Source organism: Barbus barbus, assembly GCF_936440315.1.
Source record: "Barbus barbus genome assembly, chromosome: 41".
In the NCBI taxonomy this organism is placed as follows: Eukaryota; Metazoa; Chordata; class Actinopteri; order Cypriniformes; family Cyprinidae; genus Barbus; species Barbus barbus.
In genome coordinates this window covers 22,430,195-22,442,959 of record NC_136719.1, presented here as the reverse complement: position 1 = coordinate 22,442,959, position 12,765 = coordinate 22,430,195, and the positions used below count along the sequence as shown (strand labels likewise).

The 12,765-nt window shown below is 36.5% G+C and overlaps 1 pseudogene across 1 annotated transcript; it reads right to left on the bottom strand.

Moving 5' to 3' along the window:
- Positions 1–3,180, bottom strand: LOC306860936 (magnesium-dependent phosphatase 1-like; annotated as a pseudogene). The gene is made up of 5 exons: positions 3,113–3,180; positions 1,195–1,302; positions 970–1,077; positions 205–290; positions 1–83 (listed from the first exon to the last, which is right to left on the bottom strand). The product of its transcript is annotated as a magnesium-dependent phosphatase 1-like (transcript).
- Between the last annotated feature and the right edge of the window lie 9,585 nt (positions 3,181–12,765).

The following is a 12,765-nucleotide window of genomic DNA, read 5'->3' as shown; positions in this document are numbered from 1 at the left end:
TCACTGCTTCTTGCTGAACTGCTCAAGTGCTTTCTTGACTAGATCCCAGGTGATGGCATTACGAACCATCACACAGTCAACACCTAAAAGAGTGGGAAGCAGCAGCTGATTCAACCGGACGGACAGTCTCCAACTTCCACTGTACAGTTCCAGATCTCCGAAGCTGCTATAAAGGTTTGCGGAGGAGAGTAAGCAGAGACTTACCCAGCTTGCCAACCTCTAAGATGTTCCTATCCTTATCATCAAAGAACATCATGTCAGAAAACTGGACGCCACTGTCAGCTTTCAGCCTGGAGACAGAACAACAGTCAGACGGTCTGAGGAACTGTAGACATGCACACATGTGAGCGAGACGCCGCATGCAAAAAACCGACGCACGCACTATTATGCCACTTTGATTTAGAACAGAACTGTGAAATTACACACTAAATTGAGTTTTCACAAAGATTTCTGTGAAAACTCTGAAGAATTTTCTGAAGAAACATTATTATTATCAACAGTTCAGCTGCTTAATATTTTTATGGAAACTGTGATAACGTTTTTTTCAGGATTTATTGATGAAAGTTTGAAACAGAAATCTTCTGTAACATTATAAATGTCTTCACTGTAACTTTTGATCAATTTCAAGTGTCCTTGCAGAATAAACATATGAATTTATTTTGTTTTAAATCTTGTGCAAAAGCTGTTTTCAAACTTGACAATAAAAAATGTTTTCATTTAAAATATATATATATATATATTTTTTTTTTAATTTAATCCAAATTTTGACCGGTAATGTATATGTTCTAATTACAGTTTTATAAATTCTAAAGAAACTGGGAATTGTGCTAGACTGTTACGTTGGTTGCACTATAGAGTTACTCGTATGTTCACATTGATTTTTAGTATTGCTTTGTGGTTACTAGAGTGATTTGGGTGGCTACTAGGGGTTTAAGGATTACCAGCCAAATTCAAAAGTCCTTTCTGTACCTTTTAAAATGAGAGACCTTTGAACCGGGGTAGATCTCCTTGAAGGAAATGTATTGGTCAAGTTTATAGAGTGACAGCAGCTAATTGGCTCCTTCCGTCTCACCGGTTCTTTGAGAAACAGAAAAAGAACACAGCTTTGATATATATATATATATATATATATATATATATGATTTAGAACATCATCTAGTCGATGTGTGCTCATTCGATCATTTGCAATCTTACCGTGATGCAATGCCTATCTTGAACCCCTGACGATGCAGTGAGCTCAGGATCTCTTTAGTATCGTGATAAATGGGAACCTTGGCAAATCTTGAATCAGGCACCGTGCTGCTGGAGAAGCAGATGAGTCAGTGTGTTCCAGCAAAAAAAGCAAAAACTTCAGGATAAACATCTCTGAAGTTTGTAAAGGGAGAACAAACAATTAATTTTTGAATCATTTTTATTTACATTTATTTATTAATATGACACAAATCAATCACTTTTAATATTAAAAAGCAAAAGCGGCAGCCCTTCTGATGCACTCAATGCCCGAATTTGCTCGCTCAGGTGAGCTACAGTATGTCTTCCATCTTTCATTTCCTGCTCAAATAAAATGACATAAAATATCATGGCTGTTCCAGATGATATCTCTCTCTCGCTCTTCCTCTCTCTTCAGGCGCATTTGATTAAACCTATCTTCTGTCCCTGAAGCCTGTGGTGGTGAGGACAATGCCCATCAGAACCATCAGCCACAGAGAGGCTGAGAGGAGGCGGTTGCTAGGAGACCATCAAATTCCAGACTCATCTTTGAAGAAGCTGCTGTTGATGCATTCCTGGGATAACTGGAGTAAACAGACATGAAAGTGAAGCACTAATGATTTACAACCACAGATGTGTTGTGAGTAATTATTCCCTCACCACCTCCTATTCTCAATCAATCAAACGCATAATATCACAGGTGAGCTGCCAGATTTGTGAAAGTCAATGTTACCATTGTATCTTATAGTCACTTATTAAAGGTTCAGTCCTCGTCGAGTTACCTGAGGTTAAGAATCTTGATTAACCCTATAAAGCCTGCTGTATCACTTGATACTCACATTTCTAAATATCATCAAAATATCATCATGATCAATCTTTCCTGAAAAACCTGTTGAACACAATCTACTATAAGCCTTCTTTTATCTGGTTTATACATATTTAGCAAGTAAAAGCTATGAAACGATTTGCCATTATCAGAACAGCTTATTCAGTGTCTGAGTTTAAAAGTCTCTTAAAAACGTATTTTGTCCCCCATGCTTTTTATGTTTTGTGACTGCGTTTTTCTAATGATGTGTTTATTTTATTGTGTGATTGGGTCAGTGTAACTGTGTACAGCACTTTGGTAAACAGGTTGTTTTAAAGTGCTTTATAAATAAATTGAACATTGAACATTAAAAGCCTTTAGTATAACTGTAAGAACGTTCAGCTTCAGCTTGGATTTGTGCTGTGAAAATATTGAATTTAAAGCTGCAGTCCGTAAGTTTTGCCTCTTTGTCTCCATCTCTGTTTGAAAACCTGGAATTGCAGATTTTTGCAGAATTTATCTTCCTTGCGTGGGGTTGTGAGTCGGCACGGCTCCAGCGCGGATGAATCTAATGTTTTGAGGAGTATGTGTGTCAGTCAGTCACCGCACCGGTGTGGATATTTACTGTACTTCGCAATCACTAGCCTAAATCTTGGAATATATGACCCAAATAAGAATTTTCACCATATATTGCCATCTGAACAAATAAGTAACAAGTCTACCACGTTTGTTCTGACCAACTGAGGAAAAAAGCATTACTATGAACCGCGCTACCAATGGTGATTGAATCTAAAGATCCGTAAGCTCATATCACATTAAACCATGCAAATTATTATTATTGTTATACTTTATTCTCAAATTATTAATGTTAACAACATCAGCATTGCATGACTATGAGTATAGTGTGTATTAGCGTGTTGATTTCAATTTCTGTGCAGTCTAATCTAATTGTCATGCCATTCGAATTTCATATTTAGAAATTCTTTTAACCAAACAAATCCTTTCTGGATCACAATTCGTCATCAAAATGATACATTTAATTATTCCAGCTGCTGTGAGAAAAGGCTATAAACGATCTGCTACCTGCGGGATCCTCACATGCGATAGCCTAGAAGCCGGAACAACTTCTTTATGTTTACAGATGTGACGTAATGAAGCAGCAGCATGCTTGAATTTCCTGTGAAAACCTACCCGTACCACTCAAATTAGAAAACATTATTATAAGATAACCGTTGTGAATCGGGCTAAAGTAAGGTGATGGTTTTGAACACTGGCTGTACTACTTGCTCAAATATTGATTTTGGATCATTTTTAACCAAAAAAAGTTACTTAATGTGCCCACACTGCAAGTGAGATGTTGTGCACATATTGTAGTTAATTTATAATGGATTGTTTTTGCACCCCTCGCATATTTAGAACAATCACAATGTCATGTTGCTTTGTGTTGAAATGAATTGACATGAAATGCTTGGCATAAATATTTATTGCCTGTAATTTAGTGCAGTGCTTCCTACTTGCCAGTCTGCACCGCAGCTTTCGAAGGGATTCAAATTTGCCCTGCAATGTGTTAAAAATGACAATAAACCTCAATATGACTTTAAGTAATGGCCTAAAGGTAAGAAATTGGTTGCAACACCCTTGAAGAAATCCCTTCAGGGATTTTCTTTGGTTCAACCTCTTCAGGGGTTTCATGTTCTGCATTAATACTAAGCTCAATGTACCCTGCTAAAAAGACCAGTTTTAACGAGCTGGATGATTTTCTGGTTTAGTCTGTGTCTTCAGTTTGACAAGACCACAAAACCCCTCTAAAACCATTGAATGAGACAGGCCAGGGGCACCAAAACTGGGGGATGCAGTAGTGCATAAAGGTGTCTCATGAGGGAGGGGTGTCATTTTGCCGAAATCATTCTGTGAAAATCTGTTATAAAACGTTATAAATCATTATAAGCTTATTTGTTTAAAATTATGAATGGGAACATATTTATTTATCGTTTTAAGTAAGTTAAATATATATTTTATCAAGTAAGTACATCAACCGCTCATCTATCGACATAATGAATGTCACATAAGTCATGAAATAAATCAAAATTTTATGTTATTGTCTGTAAGGGCAAGGGGTATTATTATTATCAGTTCAGTTCCTATTTCCCTCAAAATATAAAAAAGTTGTGTGTTTGTGAATGTGCTTTTGATTTACATTAGAGAGAAACTGAGAAGATCATAAACAGGGATTCAAACTAGTCACCTTTCCCTGAAAATCACCATTTTGAATTCAAAATAGGTCATTTGTGTGATTCATGTATATCTGATGAGTTTTTGAAAACTCACTTGCCACTTCAGTGCTGAACTTAAAAGTGATTTTAAGTGTTTTAATTGTAATTTTACAATGTCTAAATATAAACCCAGAAGCAAAACATGTTAAAAGAAGTATATTAGGGGGTGGAAATGGCAAATGTGTCAATGAGTGATGGTCTGCAGCCATCTACTGGTTATAGTGGGAATATTGTGTATAAAACTAATATAAGGGCCCATCCACATGGAGACATGTTTAGCTGTATACATAAAATTTTTATATCGTATCGGCATCCAGACGGATCCGGAGTTTTGGGAGCCTGAAACCAAGGTTTATGCCCAAGTCTTCTCCGTTTTTAGTGTATCTCTGTGGCAGAATTACAGCATCACATACTGGTCTGGCATGTATACTACATCATTTTGAGTCAGTTTCAGTGGTTTCACGTGTAGGCAGATATGTCTTGAAACCACACCGTGTTTACAGAATTTTTTTTTTTTTTTTTTTTTTTTTTTACATTTATTCATTTTCATTTGACCCACATTTGCCATTTCCACCCCCTAATATACTTCTTTTAACATGTTTTGCTTCTGGGTTTATATTTAGACATTGTAAAATTACAATTAAAACACTTAAAATCACTTTTAAGTTCAGCACTGAAGTGGCAAGTGAGTTTTCAAAAACTCATCAGATATACATGAATCACACAAATGACCTATTTTTAGAACAAGGAAGAAAAAAGATCGGATAGGGAAAGCTCTGGCTTCGTTTGGATGAGCCCTAAATGTAAAAGTGTTTGTTTTTCACCAGGTGACAGCAATCGTCCATTTCCACACTAAATTCCACAAATACATAAAAATGCCATAAATCCCTTCTCAAGCAAAAAGTGAGCAATATTACATCTGTTGTTTCTGAAAAAAAACTAATAATATTAAAATAAAATGTAACATCTTTGTCGCTTTTTTCCACCCCTGATGAGTTGTGCAGTGTGCAGTCAAACATGATATCAGAAATAATTCAGTAGTTGTGCCCCTAAAACAGACAAATGGGGTAAAAAAAGAAAAGAAATGTGTCATAACTTCAACAACACCTCCTTCTGATTGGTGTATAGTGGGAGGGACGAGTCTATAAGTAATTGAAGGTCATCAGCACTGCGGTTGATGTACTGAATTTAATGACCAACTTGATGATTTATGTTCTTTGGTTATGCACTGCAGCTGAGGGGTATAAATGCATTCCTATTTTATCAGTTAATAAAGTTTGATGCTATAATTGCTGGACAATCAACAGAAAACTCTCTAGAGTGGCAATATTCATGCTTACTAAAAAAAAAAGACTAGTGTGATTCAACAGGTGCCTTTTTTGTCTTTTTATATACATATTTTATATATGAAGGTCATATTAAAAATGGTCTTGCAAAACGCTTTATCGTTTATTCTTCTGCTTTTATGAAATGTGTTTTATGAATCGATGCTGTTTTACCAGTCTAAGGCTCAGATTTTACATTTTTAAATCTGAAAATGCATCATAAAAAATATAAATTATTTTAAAATCTATTTAGAAATTCTTATGAGTAAAATATCTCTGAAGTATATTCCCATTAACGTAATGAAGTATTATTCCCCGGAATGTATAGTTGATATCAAAAACTAGATGACTAGCAATTTCTTACTGCTAAATTCTGAAAAAACAGAGATGTTAATTATTGGACCAAAAACTTTTGCATGTAATAACCTAGATCAGTGGTTCCCAACCTGGGGGTCGCTAAAGATTTACAAGGGGTCGCCAAGCTCACTGTAGTTTGACCACAAGTTGAAATTCCCGACAGTTAGTGCCTACCGTTGAATATTCTGTATTATAGTTAAAACCATTTGTTTATCAGGATTATAAAAACTCACCTAAATACTGTCCAACATTAAGCAAAGGTAGTAACAATCTCACACAGTGGCAGCATGCAGCGTAGGTTTCGTTTTGTTTGAATACATGGCAGTGAAAGGTTTTATAGAGGGAAATTATATTAATTAAAATATGAATGAATTAGGGGTGTGCAATATGACGATTTTTGATCATGGACGATAAAATCTCTCCATGATCTGTTTTTGAAGAAATATAGTATCGTGCTACAGAAAATATTCTATCAAATACCGCTCTGGTGCCGCCTTCTCTATATTCTGTACAACACGACATACAGCGATAGAGTTACTCTGACAGGACACTGCACTTATTCGCGATCGCAAAAGTACATTATTTGCATACAAGGTTAAAAAAATCACATGGAAGTCACTGTGGACCAGCAACTGTTTGGTTTTCCACCTTCTTCAAAATAACATTTATGTTCAGCAAAAGAAAGAAACTCACTCAGGTTTAAAACTTTAAAACTAAAACTTTTGAGTAAATGATGGTATAAAAATAAATCATCATTACAGAATTGACAGACAGATGACAGAATTTTTATTTTTGGGGGAACTATTCCTTTAACGATAATAAAACAACAAAACGCAAAGAGAAAAATCACTCACTACTCTTGACTGAAAAACTTGAATACAGTTGCTTTAGGAATCAGTCTATATAGTTTTTTATTGTTATATTTGTTCAATTTATTGAATGCTCCTGCTAAATATAACTATTGTACCTGGAAATAAAGCACAGTTTGTTTTATTTATATATTATATGTATTTGTAATGTGTATCTTTGTTCTTCGTTTTTAATAAGAAAGATAAAATAATGACACAGATTTTTATCTTCACCCACTTTGGCCAGTTTCCTGTTATTGTTCAAATCAACGCAAAAATCAGACCAAATTTTTTATGCACAGTTGTAAATTTTAACCGGTTGATAAATTACCTAATGTTCTAAAAATGTGATAAAATAATTTAATCCCCTATAATCATTCATCATTTTGACTCACCTCTTTACTTACAAATGGTTTTAAGTAAAGGTAAGGTTTATGATTTTAAAACTTTTTTGTCAAAACTTTTTTTTTTATATATGTCATACATGTTATGGGGGTCGGTGAAAAAATGTAATGTAAAAAAGGTTGGAAACCACTGTTCTAGATCACTGTCTAATATTTGATGGCTGCTCTGTAAATTCTTCATCATCAGTTAGGAACCTAGGCGTACTTTTTGATAGCAATCTTTCCTTCGAAAAACATGTTTCTAGCATTTGTAAAACTGCATTTTTCCATCTTAAAAATATATCTAAATTACGACCTATGCTCTCAATATCAAATGCAGAAACATTAATTCATGTGTTCATGACCTCGAGGCTAGATTATGGTAATGCTTTATTGGGTGGTTGCTCTGCACGTTTCATAAACTCCAGCTGGTTCAAAATGCATCAGCTAGAGTTCTTACTGGAACCAGGAAGTATGACCACATTAGCCCGGTTCTGTCAACACTGCACTGGCTCTCTATTAAACATCGTATGCATTTTAAGATCTTGCTAATTATCTATAAAGCCCTGAATGGTTTGGCACCTCAGTATTTGAGTGAGCTCTTATCGCATTATAGTCCTTCACGTTCACTGCGTTCTCAAAACTCTGGCCATTTGATAATACCTCTGACCTAGAATATCAAAATCAATTGCAGGTAGGAGATCATTTTCCTATTTAGTGCCCAAACTCAGGAACAATCTACCTAACACTGTTCGGGAAGCAGACACACTCTGTCAGTTTAAATCTAGATTAACGACCCATCTCTTTAACCTGGCTTACACATAATACACTATCGCATTTCTATAATTCAAATCCGTTAAAGGATTGTTAGGCTGCATTAATTAGGTCAACCGGAACTGGGAACACTTCCCAAAACACCCTGATGTTCTTGTTACATTGTTAGAAGAATGGCATCTACGCTAATATTAGTCTGTTTCTTTCTTATTCTGAGGTCACTGTAGCCACCCAAATCCAGATTGTATCAAGATCAGATGGTAGATCAGCACCTAGAGATGACCTCTACAGCCAGGACACCTAGATGAGCCCCAGAGACTGATCCCCAGTGAAGACCCTGTCTCCGGGACGGCCATCGGGACAAGACCACAGGAGCCGGATGAGTCCTTTGCACAATCTGGTTCTGCTTTAGCCTGGATTTAAACTGCTGATTTTGTCTGGCCAGAGGAGAATGACACCATTTCGACAAACTATGTCCCTGTCTAAATACTGTAAAGCTGATATAAAGCCACCCAGCTTTATATCAGGCCGATGTAAGGCTGCTTTGACACTATTTGCATTGTTAAAAGCGCTATACAAATAATATTGACTTGACTTGACCATTCATATTCACAATTTTGAGCACTCATTTTTGGGTGATTATGAACATGAAATTATCCAGCCATGGCTTCCTGTTTCACAGAAATATAAATAGGAGGGAAAACAAAGGCCAAATTCCCTTAATCATCCATCACAATGAGAAAAACCAAATAATATATTTCTGATGTGCAGCAAAAGATAAATGAGCTTCACAAATTAGTGAAGTGGCTTTAAGAAAAGAGCTAGAGCAGTGAAAATTCCCATTTCCATCATCAGGGCAATAATTAAGAATTTCCAGTCAACATAAAATGTTACGAAACTGCCTGGAAGAGGACGTGTGTCTATAGCGTCCTAATGCACGGTGAGAAGGAGAGTTTGGCTAAAGACTCTCCAAGGACCACAGCTGGAGAATTGCAGAAAATTGTTGAGTCTCGGGGTCAGAAATCCTTAAAAAAAAATTAAAAAACAGCACCTACATCACCACATGTTGTTTGGGAGGGTTTCAAGAAAAATTCTCCTAGCTCATCCAAAAACAAACTCCAGCATATTCAGTTATCAGACACGACTGGAACTTCAAATGGGACTGGCTTCTATGGTCAGATGAAACTAAAACAATTAGCATTTTAGCAGCAAACACTCAAGATGGGTTTGGTGAACACAGGGATAAAAAAGTACCCCATGTATACAATGAAATATACTGCTGTATTTTTAATCTTGTGGGCCTATATTTCTGCTGGAGGTCCTGCACATCTTGTTTAGACACATGGCATCATGGATTCTATCAAATACCAACAGATAAAAAATGTGACTGACTCTGTTAGAAATCTTATAATGAGCCATGTTTGGATCTTCCAACCGTACAATAATCCAAACACAAACCTAAAAAACAACACAAAAATGGGTCACTAAGCACAAAACCAAGTTTCTGCTGGCCATTCCAGTCCTCTGACCTGAAGAAAATGAGTGAGGTGAACTGAAGAGAAGAAGCACCGTCATGGAGCTGTGAATCTGAAGGCTCTGGAGTGATTCTGGATGAAGGAATGGTCTCTGATCTCTTGTCAGGTGTTCTCTAACCTCATCAGGCATTATAGGAGAACATTTAGAGCTGTTAAACTGACAAATGGAGGTTTCAAAAAGTATTGAATAAAAGGGTGCCGTTAATTGTGGCCAATGTGTATTAGAGAAAAACAATTATTTCATAATGATATTTTCCCCCATTTTAAATTCTTATTATCCAATGAAAGATTAGATTTTTGTGAAGTTTTGAAATAAAAGATCAAAAGGATTAACAATGCAGATTAATTTTCACAGCCCTCTTTGGTCATATTTACCAAGGGTGCCGATATTTTTGGCCATGACTGTATATATATATTTTTTTATATATAATTACAATTTGTGAAAATCTTATATATAATTGTTTTGGTGTCATTTTCACCAGAACAACTGTTTTTTCCTGTAACTGATTTTTCCCCCCAAAAAATATCAGTGTACTTGGTTACTAAGACAACAGTGGAGCCTGAGAAGGAATATGAGAAAACCAAGGTAAATCTGACTTGCAAACAGCATACATTATTTTGCATCATCACTCAAGCAGTAGATTTGTGAAATTATGCATATTGATAAATATGTATTTAGAATACATAATGTGCTACCTATGAAATCCGCCGTAGCCATTTCATTCCAAATGGTGTTTAAGTGTCATTTCACTGAAAAAAGACAACACTGAACAACTGTAGGTAGCCTACTGTATGTTTTTCAAAAGTTCCACAGAACCAAAAATGCCCTTTAAGCTGTTTCTTTGAATGACGGACTGCAAAATGGACATTAAAATGTTCCGTTTGTGTGGATCACTTTATTTTATCTTTCGAACATTCAAAACCGGCTACTCATTTATTTTAGGCTTCAGATATAGATCGAGTTGAATAACAGGGAATTCACCCGCTGCTCGTCATAATGAAATTCTATCACCATTGCAGGTCTAAACAAGTATACTTCATTCTCACTTTGTGGATCTTTGCTAAGTGAATCTCTCTTTTCATTTCCATCTTTTTGTCATTGATTTCTCCTAAATTCACTCTGACTTTCTCCATTTGATCTGTCAGACTGAGTGTTGCTGCATTTCACCCTGTTTCTACATTGCATCCTCTTTCTCTATGCTTTCACAGCAATTCCCAATTCTTACAGTCATTTTCCTCCGATGGATTCACCTGCTCCCGCTGAGATTTGATTGACAGGCTCTTAAGTTCAGATGTTGCCGACTAAACACCCCGTCCCTCCGCCAGCTTTGCTTTGAAGACATCTGCATCTGTAGAGTATAGAAAGTACACAGAAATTTAAAAGAACTCATTGCAAAGTTTTCTGGCTCTGTGCAGGTTTATGTAACAGATTTGGGTACAAATCTAATTCACTCCCCCAACAGCACACAAAGAAACATTATCTGTTAATCTTCCTGCAGAGGAAAAACTTTAAAAGTGATTCTGAGGGCAAGCGGATATTTATTTGAGAATTACATTTTTTTTTTTTTTTTTTTGCCTCAATCTAATCAACACACAGATCTCATTAATAATTCCCCTCTTAACATGACATCTGGTTATTGTAATACTTATGGGATGAGTGTATCATCATGAGCCTTTATGATTCCGCCGGAGGAATTTGTTTTATCTGTGTACATTCATATTTAAACAATTACCACAAATCCCCGTGGGAAAGAGAAATCACAAATGAGGTCTCTTAATATTTCTTCAACACAGCATTTCTACAACTCAATCTTGAATTTTGCTCTTGAGAAAAAAATCTCAGTGTGTGTCTATAGGGTTTCAGAAAATAATGTCTCAAACTGTCCTTGAATTTGCCCGTATAGTTAATATGAAGGCAAACATTTCTCATCAATGTATTCCAAGTTTTACAAATTTTACATATATTATTAGAGCTGCACACTTCTAGATCATGATATAATGAACACATGAGTTGTGTGAATTCAGTGCCTCACCTATAAAACCTTATTTTCCCACTTTTGTTTCTGAATAAATCCACATTTTGAACAATTTGGTTCAGTGATTAATTCAATGACTCACCCGTTTTGTTCTTGAACGAATCAGTGCTTTCGAACGAACCAGTTCACTGAATGATTTAATGACTCAGTCATGCAGACTAATGCTGCGTCCCGATGTGCCTACTTATACTACTTCCTTAAAGTATGTACTCTTTTGGTGAAGAAAAAGTACACACTTTTGAGTGTGTAGTAGAAGAGTAGGCACGGAACGGCTCAGTTCGGCTCGGTTTTCATTTCCACTGCAGTTTAGTACCGCTTTAGAGTGGGCGGGATTATTCACGTGTCGTTATAGTTGCGCCGCCTCTACTGCCGTGACTCCTGAAAAACGTTTTAATTCTGCATCGCTCCATCATGCTCTCGCTGGATCCACTCCTCGGCTATCACGAGAGGACAGTCTGTACTTCCTCAACCTTCAACAAAACAGCCATTTTTTGGTTGTTAAAAGAAAGGTGCGCTCATTCAAAACAGTTGCGTTCGATCTTTCGCTGGCTGTGCTGATTTAAATCTAGCGGGTCTGTTGTGTCTCGTGCCATAAATTCAAATGACGCAAGCAAAAAAAATGACGCAGACAGTGCCGATTTTCTCCGGCCAATCAGTGATCAGTAGAGTTTACACGTCACGTTTTAGTAACGGTACGGCTCGCTTGGAACCTCGGCCGAGGTGGTACTAAAAAAGTACCAGGTACTGTACCCAGTGGAAAACCCCCCAAAAGTGAGCTGTACTGAACTGTACCATGCCTTACCATGCCGTGGAAAAGCGCCATTTGTAAACCTCTCTACCTAACAGTCGATCGCGCGCATCCACCATGTTTGGAGTTTTTTTAACATGTTTTATTCGTGTCTGTAGTTCTGGACCGAATCCTTCGCCAAAGCGCAATGGATTGTGGGCAATTTTAGCCATTAGAGTGTGCACGGATCCACACTTCAAAAATAGACCTGAAAAAGTAGACCATCCGGGGACTTTTGGAATACTCTTTTCAACATACTATGCTTTGGGACACACTTATTGTAATCTCACATACTATTTAGGATGGATAGTATGAACATTGGGACGCAGGGTATAACTTGTTGCCACCTGCTGAAATTGTTATAATCTATGTAATTAATACAATATTTAGGGCCAAATTACTTTATTTTGATCACTGCCAATATTTGGATCCA